The sequence below is a fragment of the Microtus oregoni genome, unplaced genomic scaffold, assembly GCF_018167655.1.
Source record: "Microtus oregoni isolate MIOR12 unplaced genomic scaffold, Mior012 000018F_ref0000195, whole genome shotgun sequence".
In the NCBI taxonomy this organism is placed as follows: Eukaryota; Metazoa; Chordata; class Mammalia; order Rodentia; family Cricetidae; genus Microtus; species Microtus oregoni.
Genome location: NW_024543077.1, coordinates 20,885,989 through 20,899,785, shown reverse-complemented (window position 1 = coordinate 20,899,785; position 13,797 = coordinate 20,885,989). Strand labels below are relative to the sequence as shown.

At 34.9% G+C, this 13,797-nt stretch overlaps 1 pseudogene; it reads left to right on the top strand.

The window, feature by feature from the left end:
- Nucleotides 1-6,444: 6,444 nt before the first annotated feature.
- LOC121458671 overlaps nt 6,445-13,797 on the top strand; it is a 37,226-nt pseudogene continuing 29,873 nt past the window's right edge.

Here is a 13,797-nt window from a genome sequence, read left to right as displayed (position 1 = left end):
CCTGATGGCTAAGGATGTTGAACATTTCCTTAAGTGTCTTTTGGCCATTTGAGATTATTCTATAGAAAATTCTCTGTTTAGTTTGGTACCCCGTTTTTAATTGAATTATTTGAAATTTTGATGTTTAATTTCTTGAGTTCTTCATATATTTTGGAGATCAGTCCTCTATCTTATATGGGACTGGAAATTTATTTTCCCATCCAATAAGCTGCCTTATTGTGTTATTGACTGTGTCCTTTGTTGTGCAGAAGCTTCTCAGTATCAGAAGGTCCCATTAATTAATTGTTCCTCTCAGACTCTGTTACAGGTGTTATGTTTATAAGTGGTCTTCTGTTCCATGCTTGGAAGGCTACTTTTCACTTTCTCTCCTATCAGTTTCAGTGTGGTCAGATTTATATTAAGGTCTTTATCCCCTTTGTACTTGAGTATTGTGCATGGTGATAGATATCCATCTATTTGCATTCCTTTACATGTTGATATCCAGTTATGCCATAAGCATTTGTTGCAGATGCTTTCTTTTTTCATTGTATAATTTTAGCTTATTTGTCAAAAATCAGGTGTTCATAGGTGTGAGGATTAATATCTGGGTCTTTGATTCAATTCCGTCATTCAATCTGTCTGTGTTTTTGCCCATTATCTCTTCCTCAAACCTCCAAAATGAACTGTTTGCTTAATTAAAACATATGTTCCCAGCAGTCTCAATCATCTCAGTGTACCATTTTGATACTGTCCCGAGCAGTTTGTAGTCCAAACCTGATGTTTAGATGGTGAAACAATTACATAGTGCAGTTGAAACCTTCCTTGTTTGACTCACACTTCTTTTGGAGACTTCAAAGGTCACTGTAATGCATGCTCCTATTTCATAGCAAAAAACTTAATCATTTTAATTGTCATATGCAGCAGATCTGTAAGAGGCTAAAGGATGAGTATTTGTTATGTATGCCTAGATATCAGATAGAGACTCAAACCCAAAATTAAATATGGGAAGCTAGATGGAACCTTTCCCTAGAATTAGTTACTTCCCTATATGATCATTAATATTATGGCTAAAGGGATATTTGTTGTTAATTTCTCCCAAGAAATTACTGTAATCTCTTTGCCAATGTTCACTTCCTGTCCCTAATGATTCAATTTCAACATTAGTAAAACATGCTACAATTTAACCTTGGTAAATTCTTGCTAATAGATGAAGTTTCAGTTTTCTTTTTAAAAACAACTCAGTTTTTTTCCACATAACTTTTTAGTTTTTTAGTATGTTTATATGTTATAATATCGATTATAAGATCATACCTTTCCTCTGCAGTAAAATTCCTACAAGGAATGCATAGAGCATAAAATGTCTAGAATGAAGGCCAGGAGGTGGTGGCTCAAGCCTCTAATCCCAGCACTAGGGGGCGGAGGTAGGTGGAGTTCAAGGCCAGCCTGGTCTAGTAGAGCTAGTTCCAGGACACATTCCAAAGCTACAGAGAAACCTGTATCAAAAAAAAATCTTGAATGTAACCAAACTTCACATCCAGGCAATCCATAAGTGTCTCCTATAATTTTATTTCCACTAAACCATTTATTCTCTGCTTTAGATGATAATTCTCTTTGACTATTTAAATCCTTGTCACCTTTTATGGTTTGGTTCTAATTACTTTTTTTCAATTTTTTACTTCCATAGTGGGATATAGATGTCTTGCAACAATTTCTGAAAATTATTAAGATTCCCCAAATAATCTCTCCTAATTTTTAACTTTTTGGCTCAAATTTTTGGAAAAGTATTTTATATGATGAATGATTAATATAATCACTTTTTTGTATATTTTCACAACTAATTTATAATCCCCAAGAAGACAAAGTTTGCTTTACTTCAGCAAATATTTTCTCTAAAGTATGTTCATTTGAATCAGTTAATGAAATTCAATATAATGTTGAAAACATACCTAACTTGAGCATAATTTCAATTGTAATAAATAACAAAGTACTAGCATGCAGTACTTTATATCCTAATTGGTTTATAATAATAACTTTCAAAGACTAGAAATTTTCATGACACATTTAAGTGAGTTGAATTAGGTAAAATAGTTTAAGAATATAAAAATCATAGACAGTATGTTTCAATAAAATGGTCAAGTTTATATCAAAAGGGAGCATACATATCTATATCAATGTAAAATATATAAATAAGTAGTTACTTTTTTTCCTTCTTTTTTTAATTTTTTTAATTTATTTATTTATTAAAGATTTCTGGCCGGGCGGTGGTGGCGCACGCCTTTAATCCCAGCACTTGGGAGGCAGAGGCAGGCGGATCTTTGTGAGTTCGAGACCAGCCTGGTCTACAAGAGCTAGTTCCAGGACAGGCTCCAAAACCACAGAGAAACCCTGTCTCGAAAAACCAAAAAAAAAAAAAAAAAAAAGATTTCTGTCTCTTCCCTGCCACCGCCTCCCATTTCCCTCCCCCTCCCCCAACTAAGTCCCCCCCCTCAGCCCGAAAAGCAATCAGGGTTCCCTGTCCTGTGGGAAGTCCAAGGAACCCCCACCTCCATCCAGGTCTAGTAAGTTGAGCATCCAAACTGCCTAGGCTCCCACAAAGTCAGTGTGTACAGTAGGATCAGAAACCCATTGCCCTTGTTCTTGAGTTCTCAGTAGTCCTCATTGTCCGCTATGTTCAGAGAGTCAGGTTTTATCCCATGCTTTTCCAGACCCAGGCCAGCTGGTCTTGGTGAGTTCCCAGTAGAGCATCCCCATTGTCTAAGTGTGTGGGTGCACCCCTCACGGTCCTGAGTTCCTTGCTCGTGCTCTCTCTCCTTCTGCTCCTGATTTGGACCTTAAGTAATTACTTTTTAAAATTAATTTTAATGATCTACACTTTTACATCATACACATATATGCCCCTTTATTCTTTTTAGATTCACTAATCTACACTTTTATCCTATCATTTCATTGGGTGCCTTTTGTAAGTGGATGTATATTTATGAATATATAGAGCTGGTTTTGGAGATGGACGCTGGCTCTGTCCCTCTATAAATCCAAGCATGTCATTAAAATAAAAATTCAGAGTTTCTCTCTCATGTCAGGAGCATGGGACAGAAAGAAAAAGGAATTTAGAAAATTTTTCACTTTTCTACATTTCTAATTTTGTCTCTATTGTACATGTCACTGAATATATATGTCTGTATATGACTATATAAATAATGTTTAAGTTTTCCACAATGAACAATGAATTTTACTGCAGTAATTTTGAAGTTTCCAGGAAGAAGTTGGGGCCCCACAACAACAACTCAACGTGGTTGATATGATGGCATCATGATGATAGTGTTACTACCAGACCTGTTTTACACACCAGCTGCTCAAGATGGTTCCAACTTGGTTAGCTGAAATGGTCCACTTTTTACAACGTTCTAGACAGAACTTATAAGAGGACGCTCAGAAAACCTTTACAAAATACTCAGAGACTATTTGCAATTATACCAGACAGTAATCTTGGAACTTAATCATCATTTTACTTTCACAGGATCCCATAGAAAGAACATCGCCCCCATGACAGCTGGAAGTAATTCTAAAAGACTTCCAACAAAGTTTGTCCTAGGGTTAGGGAAATCATTTAGGGGTTGATTATTATTGGTATAGCGTTGCGGGTTAGAAGGGAAATTTCATGGGCTGAGGGATTTCTTTGAAAAAAAGGGAAAATTGGATGTAATAATAGATTAGTGTGAGTTTACATACATTAATAATAATAATGAGTAATAGAGTGAATGATTGTGAGTTATAATTTATACACAATTGCTTTGATATAGATTTTTGTATATTGATATAATGTTAAATATTGAATATTGTTTGCATTCATGCTTCTTCCTCTGCTTAAAACATTTTATATATTGATAAATATATTTATCAAATTGCAATGTACATTTATTTCCCTGATCAAGATATTTATTCATTGGTTACATTTTCAGCCCATTGTCCTCATTTGTCGTACAGTTGTTTATTGTACAATATTCTAATATGAAGTCTTAGTCTTCAAGTTATATTGGTATTAGAATTATAGATCAATAGTCATGTTTGTCATATGATAGTTAGAATAATCAGGTTTTTTAGACACATAAAGTATATATTTTGCATAGATAGATAATCTTTAACCACTTCAAAAAGGTGTAAAATATGGAATTTAAATAAACTAGTGTACTGTTGAAGTGAGACACAATTACTACTGGTAGGGTTGATCTATTTTCCAGAGAATGTTGAGTACCAAAGACACTCAAAGCTTGTTTTCTTGTTGTCAAAATTGGACTTTGGGCAAAGACATGCTCATGCCTTAACCTCTGACAAGATACATGGTATCGTAAAATGGACAAGCAGTACTGTTAAATCTTGACTGGCATTTATCTCAGAGACAAATATACCCACCTCTGTTTACTGAGTGTTGTGGTAAAGGCATAATACACCAATACACCCAGTTTGTCCATCTTTTTTTTTTCCTTTCTGTCATTAATTTTCTCATACATACAACATACTGTTGATCTTTTCTCTTTTTCTTTCCCCGTGAATAGATACTGCTCTTATAAGGTGGTATCCTATACAAAGGACACAGAAATAACAGAATTGATTCTTTTTTTCAATTTCCTTCTAAAGTGACTGTCTATATCATGTAACAAGAATGGGGAACACCAGAATCATAAAACTATACTTTCAAAGAAGTATGCATTTCACTGTCATACTTACATTGTACTCATGTATGGAATATTTTTGAAGGCAGTGACCTATGATGATGTGCACATCAACTTCACTAAGGAAGAGTGGGATTTACTGAATCCGTCCCAGAAGAATCTCTACAAAGATGTGATGCTGGAGACCTACAGGAACCTCACTACTATAGGTGAAAATGAATTTCTTTCATGTTTCAAAATATGGAGACAACTTTTCCTTGGTTTATGATTTTATTCTGTAATTTGTTTTAGAGAAAGAAGAATGAGGTGAATAACACAGTCACAGTTCTTAGGTGCACTTAAGATAATAAGCTAATTGTTGCACATTCTTAAATTATATAATAAATATTCTGGTACTGTATTTCAGGATACATTTGGGAAGACCTTAACACCGAAGAGCATTGTCAATATTCTAGAAGACATGCAAGGTAATTTTCTTGTGCAAGTTCATAACAATTTCCCTTGAATAGTTTGTAATGTGTTCTGGAACTTTAAAACAAAAGCAACAGTGTAAATAAGCACAGCTTTAAATGTATTGATGGTTATTAAATTCTCACAAATCCATATACCTCAATTTCTTATATGTGAATTACATCTGCAAAGCCTTCATTTAAGAAAAAGTCTAGGTATCAATGCCTAAACAGATATCACCATTTGATTCATAGCACCACAAGAGCTATGTTGTAGAACTGCTGCTTCATTTGCTTCTTGCTACTCATGACAGAAAATGTATACATATTTCAGTGATGATGAGTACAGCTGCAAAACTTTCTACTAATTCAATAGCCCATGGTAAGCCTTGTATCACTCGTATAATTTTTGTGACTCTGCTAAGTTTAGTGAAATCAGAATAGACAAGGGGCATTTGTTGTAAAGAAATCTAAATATCTATACAACAAATCTGTGAAAGTAGAACCTTGTAGATTCATTTTGGAAATCTTTTATACACTATTCTTTTTTTCATATATATGATATGTCACTCTTGACACAAGTGTATGAGAATAGGAATATGGAAAGATTTAGCATACCTCTCCTTAAGGACAATTAAGAAAATAAACTGTAGTTCCTATGTAGAGTGTACGTGTTTAATTTGATCCAAAAGTACAAAGTGAATTTATTTTCTATCATCATGGTTAATACATTAAAAACAAACTCATATTACAACAACAACCAAAAAATGAAACAAACATGAGTTCTAGGTCTATGCAAATACTTCTGGGTGTCTTATTTCACTCACGAAATATGTAATAGTTCACAATATAGTAAATTTATTAATGGAGTAAAGTTGGTAAAGCACTCAGTATATGCAGTTCTCTTCAAAAATGTAAAAAAATATCCTAGAAAAATATAGGTATAGTTATAGATGAAAAGATAAACCATGACACAATGGAATTTCTCATCACAAATATTTTTCTAGATGTAAAATGACCCCTAATGAGAGAACAAAACATGATTTCAAACAAAGCTATAAAAGCTTGACATTTGTTTCCTTTTTACAATTTGAAAAAATATGAAATTAATTCATATTGGTATGAGGTTCAACTGCATTGAATGTGGTAAAACTTTTACATGTGTAAATTATCCTTGCAGGATTGAAAGAACTCAAACTGGAGAGAAGTTTTCAGTATATTCTCACTGTGGTAAAGTCTTGTCTTATAACACTCATCTTCTAAGGAATGAAAAAACAAATAGCGGAGAAAAATGCTGTGAAATTAAGCAATGTGATGAAGTCTTTTCTTATCACAATCATCTTGAAATGCATAAAAGAACACACACTGGAGAGAATCCCTATGAGTATGGTCAAGATGATGAAGACTTTCTTCTTTATGAAACTCATCAAAGTCATAAAAGAACACATACTGGAGAGAAATCATATGAATGTAATCTGCATGGTAAGGTCTTTGCTGATCACAGTCATCTTCAAAAGATTAAAAGAATATATACTAGAGAGACATCCTATGAAGATAATCAGTGTGGTAAAGCCAATGCGCAATGTGCTGTTTTTCAAACACATAAGAGAATACAAACTGGAGAAAAACCCTATGAATGTAATCAGTCTGGTAAGGCCTTTGTACGCCAAAACCATCCTCAATTGTATAAAAGAACACATACTGGAGAGAAACCCTATGAATGTAATCAGTGTGGTAAGGCCTTTGCAGCTCAGCGTAGTCTTCAAAATCATAAAAGAACACATACTGGAGAGAAACCCTATAAATGTAATCAGTGTGATAAGGCCTTTGCACAACACAGTAATCTTCAAAGCCATAAAAGAACACATACTGGAGAGAAACCCTATAAATGTAATCATTGTGGTAAGGCCTTTGCAGCTCAGATTAGTCTTCAAAATCATGAAAGAATACATACTGGAGAGAAACCCTATGAATGTAATCAGTGTGGTAAGGCCTTTGCACAGAATTCTGCTCTTCAATACCATAAAAGAACACATACTGGAGAGAAACCCTATGAATGTAATCAGTGTGGTAAGGCCTTTACACAGAATTCTGCTCTTCAATACCATAAAAGAACACATACTGGAGAGAAACCCTATGAATGTAATCAGTGTGGTAAGGCCTTTGCACAGAATTCTGCTCTTCAATACCATAAAAGAACACATACTGGAGAGAAACCCTATAAATGTAATCAGTGTGGTAAGGCCTTTGCACAACACAGTACTATTCAAAGCCATAAAAGAACACATACTGGAGAGAAACCCTATGTATGTAATGAGTGTGGTAAGGCTTTTGCACAGAAATTTACTCTTCAATACCATAAAAGAACACATACTGGAGAGAAACCCTATGTATGTAATGAGTGTGGTAAGGCCTTTGCACAGAACTCTGCTCTTCAATTGCATAAAAGAACACATACTGGAGAGAAACCCTATGAATGTAATCATTGTGGTAAGGCCTTTGCAGCTCAGATTAGTCTTCAAAATCATAAAAGAACACACACTGGTGAGAAACCCTATGAATGTAATCAGTGTGGTAAGGCCTTTGGACGTCACAGTAATCTTCAAAGCCATAAAAGAACACATACTGGAAAGAAACCCTATGAATGTAATCAGTGTGGTAAGGCTTTTGCATGACGTAATCATCTTCATTTGCATAAAAGAACACACACTGGAGAGAAACCCTATGAATGTAATCAGTGTGGTAAGGCCTTTGCACAACATGGTGCTCTTCAAATGCATAGAAGAACACATACTGGTGAGAAACCCTAGGAATGATATCCGTGTGATAAGGCCTTTGCAGATCCCTGTACTCTTAAATGTCTTAAAATGTAACATACTCTAGAGATACCTGTGAATGGAATGTGGTAATTTCGTTTTCACAATCATCTCCAAATACATAATATGAGCCCTTTTGTAGAGAAACCCTCAAGTTATTTGTATTTGTGTATTTTTCAAAAACATGAGAAAAAAATCATACTGTAGTGAAACTCTATAAATGAATTCAGTGTCATGATGTTTTGTACTTCACAGAAGAGTAAGACTTTGTGTGTGGTCATCTGAGAAAGCTTGTGCATATTATAATGTTTTGGACCTGAGGAAAAAGCTAGGTGCTTCTTATAAATTGTTTTTTCATATGTTAAGCCAGTTACAGTCAGTTAACCAAATCAGTTACTGTGTAGAAAAAAGTTTGATAATGTCAACAATTTGTTTATGCATCATTATACCTCTATTTATTTTAGTTTGAACAAGGAAAGTAATGGATAAAACCTTATTGGTTACAGGAAGAGTATTCCATCTTTGGTCTTCAAACCAGAGTCAAAGGAAAGAACTTTGTCTCTGAATCTAGAACTAGATAATGAAAGAACATCTCCCTGAAAACAGCCAAAACATTAAAAAGGCCCAGTGAAAGAAACACAGTTTGGCTCTCAAACCAGAACCATAAAATCCAAAAAAGTTTCAACAATGTTTTTAAACTCAAAGGATACCATTAACTGAAATATGAGAGGTATGAAGACTCAAACCTCCCATATGTTTACTTGTATGTTTTAAATAAAAGTATCCTTAGAAGTTGGGGGTATAATTATGGTTATTAGAAGATTGGGAGTGGTCATCAGGAAAGTAGATAGAAGGTGGTTACAAGGAATATTTTCTGAAAAAGAAAGATGGAAACATCACCCTTAACAGTAGCCACAAACATAAAATATTATGGAATTACCAACTAAAGAAGTGAAAGGATGGTAGGAAAAGAACATTAAATCTTTGAAGAATACACCAGAGAATGGGAAGGTGTTAATTAGAAATCAACATAGCAATCTACAGGCTCAATACCATTCCTATGTAAATATCAGAAAAATTTTTCATAGATCTCAAAATATAAACACTCAAATTCATATACAAAAGCCAAAAAATGCAAGATAGTCAAAACAATCCTATATACAAAATCATTTCTGTAGGCACCACATTCCCTGACTTCTTCAAATGAAAAGAGAGCTGCAGTACTGAAGAGAGCCTGGTGTTGGCACAAAAACAGATAGGAGGACCAATGGAACTGATGCTGGCTAAGACCCAGACATCACTCCACTCACCTACTACACCTGATTTTTGACAAAGCACCAAAAAATATAAAATGGAGAAAACATTTATCAAATGGTGCTGGCATAACTGGATATCAATGTGGGGAAGAATGAAAGTAGATCCACATCTATCATCATGAACAAAATCAAGTCCCAATGGATCAAAGACTACAACATAAAGACAAACACACTGAACTACATAAAACAGAATATTGGAAGTACACTTGAACACATTGGTAAAGAGGACCACTTTCAAATTATAACCCCAGGCATCATAGACACTGAAAAAAATGAGATCTCCTGAAGCAAAAGTTACTGTAAAACAAAGGACATGATCAACAATACAAAAAAGGCAGCCTGTAGTATAGGGAAAGATATTCACCTACCCCACATTGGACAGAAGACTGATCTTCAAAACATACAAAGAACTTAAGTAATTGGTCATCAAAAGAACAAATAATCCAAGGAAAAATGGAATACAAACCTAAATAAAAATGTTTTAACATATGAATCTAAAATGACTGAGAGGCACTTAGGGAAATTTCCAAACTCCTTAGTCATTAGAGAAATGAAAATCAAAACAAATCTGAGATTCCTTCTTATATCTGTAACAATAGGCAAGATCAAAACACTGATGACAACTTAAGCAGTGGAGGATGTAGAGTTAAGGGAACACTCCTCCATTGCTGATGGGGTTACAAACTGAGTCAGCTACTTTGATTATCAGTATGGTTATTCCACAGAAAATTAGAAAGCCACCTGCCTGGTTGTGAGGCATGCCTTTAATCCCTGCACTTGGAAGGCAGAGATAGATCTCTGTGACTTCAAGGCCAACCTGGTCTACAAAAGCTAGTGTCAGGACAGGCTCCAAAGCTAAAGAGAAACCGTGTCTTGGAGAACCAAAAATTTAAAAAAAAGAATGAAAGAAAATTAGGAAACAACTTATCTTAAAACCCCGCCATGCCCTTTGGATTTGTACTCAATGGATGCTCAATCATACCACAAGCACAAATGCTCAACTGTCTTCACAGCAACATTGTCAGAGCCAGAACCTGAAAACAACCCCTCCACTGAAGAATGGACAAAGAAATTGTGGTATATTTACACAATGGAGAACTACACAGTGGATAAAAACAATTACATCTTGAAATTTATATGCAAATTTATGGATCTAGAATACATCATAAAAGAGTGATTTAACCCAGAACCAGAAAGAAAAACATATGTTCTCACTCCTAAGTGGCTTTTAGATATAAAACAGAGGACAGTCAGCCTACAATTCACAATGCCCAGAACATATACAACAAAGAGGAAACAAACATAGACATACATAAATCTATTTTATATAGGACACAGAGAAAGACAAGATCTTAGTAAATTTGGAACATGTGAATCATGTGAAAAGGGAAGGGGTGATGAAGGGAGAGTAGTGGATAAATATATAGTTGAATAAAAAACAAAAAATCCTTGATACGCAGCTTTTAGTGGGTGAATTATACAAAGTGATAGCATAAAATGAATAGCTGAAATATGGAATTTTGCTTAATTTTGTAGTTGAATGAAATACTCCCTCTTGCTAAGGCAGACTGATTTATGATATTTAACTAAAAACAATCCACACATTTTCCAAAAAAAAAATTAAAGATTTGTACCATATCTCCCAATCTTCCCAAACCTATAATCACACATACAAACACATGAGACAGAAGTGTTTGATTTTACTTAATATAGCTGCATTCATTCTAAGTTCATCATGTAACACTGAGTTCATGTTTTAATGATGAATTTTGAAGGCTGTACAAATCAGAGAGACAGACCCTTAACTATGTGAGTACTAATTGAATCTTTGACTTTTGAAAACACCAAGTTAGAGTGTAAGAATATCTTGGGCTTTTATAGGTCAGATAAGCACCTACAGAGCAATGGATCTTATTTACAATATAGCTAGCATCCAGAATCAAGAGCTGGATTCAAGAAAGCAACCACAAAAAAAAAAAACACAAAAAAAGAAAGCAACCACACACTTTACAGATGCATTTATACTTGTAAGAGACCATACCCAAGTGGATTGATATCTTAAAGCTATTGACTGAAGGAACTCTCACAGCACCTACCCTTTTAACTTAATAAGAAATTCCAAACTCTATACAAAACTATGTACACAAGAAGCAGATGTCAAAATAAAGTTAGAATTACAATAAGCATAATCATAATTAAGGAAGGAATACATCCTAAGGGTTTGATAAGTATTCTATCCTAAGGAGTCCATATTGTAGTAGAAATGGCTTAACTAGATCATAAGAAGATGGTAAGTATGATTATGTCATCTTCAACCCCATCAAAGGCCTGAGAAGAGCAATAATATTGCTTGAGTAGGCAGGTAGTGCAGTCTAGCAGCTTCCAAAAAGTGTAGTAGATGACAGAGACAACTGATTGACCAATCAACCAAAGTCTCATCACAGTGTTGAAGAATAAGATTTCATATCAGAATATAAAACAATCTTTAAACATCTATGCAGTAAAGCAGAACAATGACCTCAAAATATAAACAATGTATAAAAATCTTGATCAGAGTTAGAATTATATAATGCAATATGATAAATATATCATAAAATTGTGTCATTAAAAATATGTTTTAAACAGATAGAATCATGCATTTATACAATCTGACAAAATAACCTTGTACAGTTGTTACAAATATTCTAAACAAAAATAGAAACTTTCTATATAATAAATATAATTCAAATTTGTGTCAATATACAAAAGTCTATACCAATGTAAATCTATAAATAATAGTTCACAAGTATTACTTCTATTACAAACTGTTATTATTAGTGTGAGTAAGTAATCTACCTATCATCCAATTCCATTTTCACTCTTTTTGAGATCTCTGGGTGTACATAATATCACCCAACCTTCGATGAGTAATAATCAACTCTTAAATGTTGTCCCTGACTGTGAAGAGAAACTTTGTTGGGAGAGAGGATGACATCTTCTAGAATTGCTTCCAGATGTCATGGGGGCGATGTTCTTTCTATGAGATATTATGAAGGTAAAATGATGGTTAAATTTCAAGATTGCTGTTTTGGATAATTGCAAATGGTTTCTGAGTATTCAATAGGGTTCTTCTGAAGTTCTTATTTGGAATTCTGCCCAGAACATTGTAAGAAGGTGCCTCATATCTGCAGCTTGTACCCATAAATCGGTCTCATAGTGCTATCAGCATCATGCCGTCATATCAACCAGGCAGAGACTTTGGGGGACCCCAATGACTTCTTCTTGGAAGCTGTTCATTGTTGAAAATATAAACATTATTCATGTAGACATATTTTCAGTGAAAGATAAGATATAGGCAAAATGGGTATGAAGGAAAGTAAAATGTTCCTTTAAAATTGATCTTCTTTCTGTCCCATACCAGAAGGCTGTTGACATGAGACAGAATTTTGAGTTTTTCTTTTAACATCATGCTTGGATTTAGAGAAGGATAGACATTGTCTAATTCTAAAACCATTTCTGATTCTGAAGTAGAGATGTAAACCAAAAAGACATCTTCTAAAGCTGTAGCCCATAGAAACCACCTAATAGGTGGTGTACCTCTCTGGGGGTGTGCCTCCTCACAGTTTTACAGGTCAGTATCTGCCCCCTTCCTGAGATATAAAGCATACAGTGTGACAAACAGAACCAGAAGAGACAGATCAGCTACTACAGGTGAGGGAAAAATGAAAAATACTCCAGATAGTGAGAACAGTGCAAGCCATGTCTTAGAGGCTGAGCAAAGTCAGCAGGACCTTTAGAGACATTCATCCCTGTGCCATCAGAGTAGGAACAGCACACATCTGCCCTAAGCCAGAAACTCTGGAAGGAAAACACACTGTGTTTTGACAGTCTTCCAAATAATTCCAGTATGTGTGTAAGTTTTAGGACCTCTTATCCAGGCTACCAGCTCTCAAATGCTGTTTTCAGGTCACTTCTCTGTGATAGGATAAGAGGTGAAGTGGATGTAACTTCAGGTAAGCTTGGAAGTGCATAGGCTACATTGCTTTTGGAGAGCTTCCTATAAACATTAGCCATTGAAACGTTTTAAGAATCCTACAGTAAAGACCTTTACTTCTCATTCAGCTGTGGCTCTCTGTGATTCTGCCCATTCATACTTCCATAAATACCCTCTTAGGGATATTATCCTCACTATTCACATGGATGTGATGTAACCTACAGAATATGAGGAGACTGTCCCCAAGTCACAGAACATGTATTCATGTTGGAAAAGACCTTAAAATTTTTTGTGTTCTCAATACACTGTCTGCGTGTATGTCTGCAGGCCAGAAGAGGGCACCAGACTTCATTACAGATGGTTGTGAGCCACCATGTGGTTGCCCGGAATTGAACTCAGGACCTTTGAAAGAGCAGGCAATGCTCTTAACCTCTGAGCCATCTCTCCAGCCCCCATGTATTACTGGTTCTTGAGGAAAGTTGTTTCCTAATTTTTTTTTAGAAACCACCATACTGCCACCCAAAGGGGCTGTACTATCTTGCATTTCCACCAGCAATGCAGGCGTGTTGCCTTTACCCCACAACTTCTCCATCA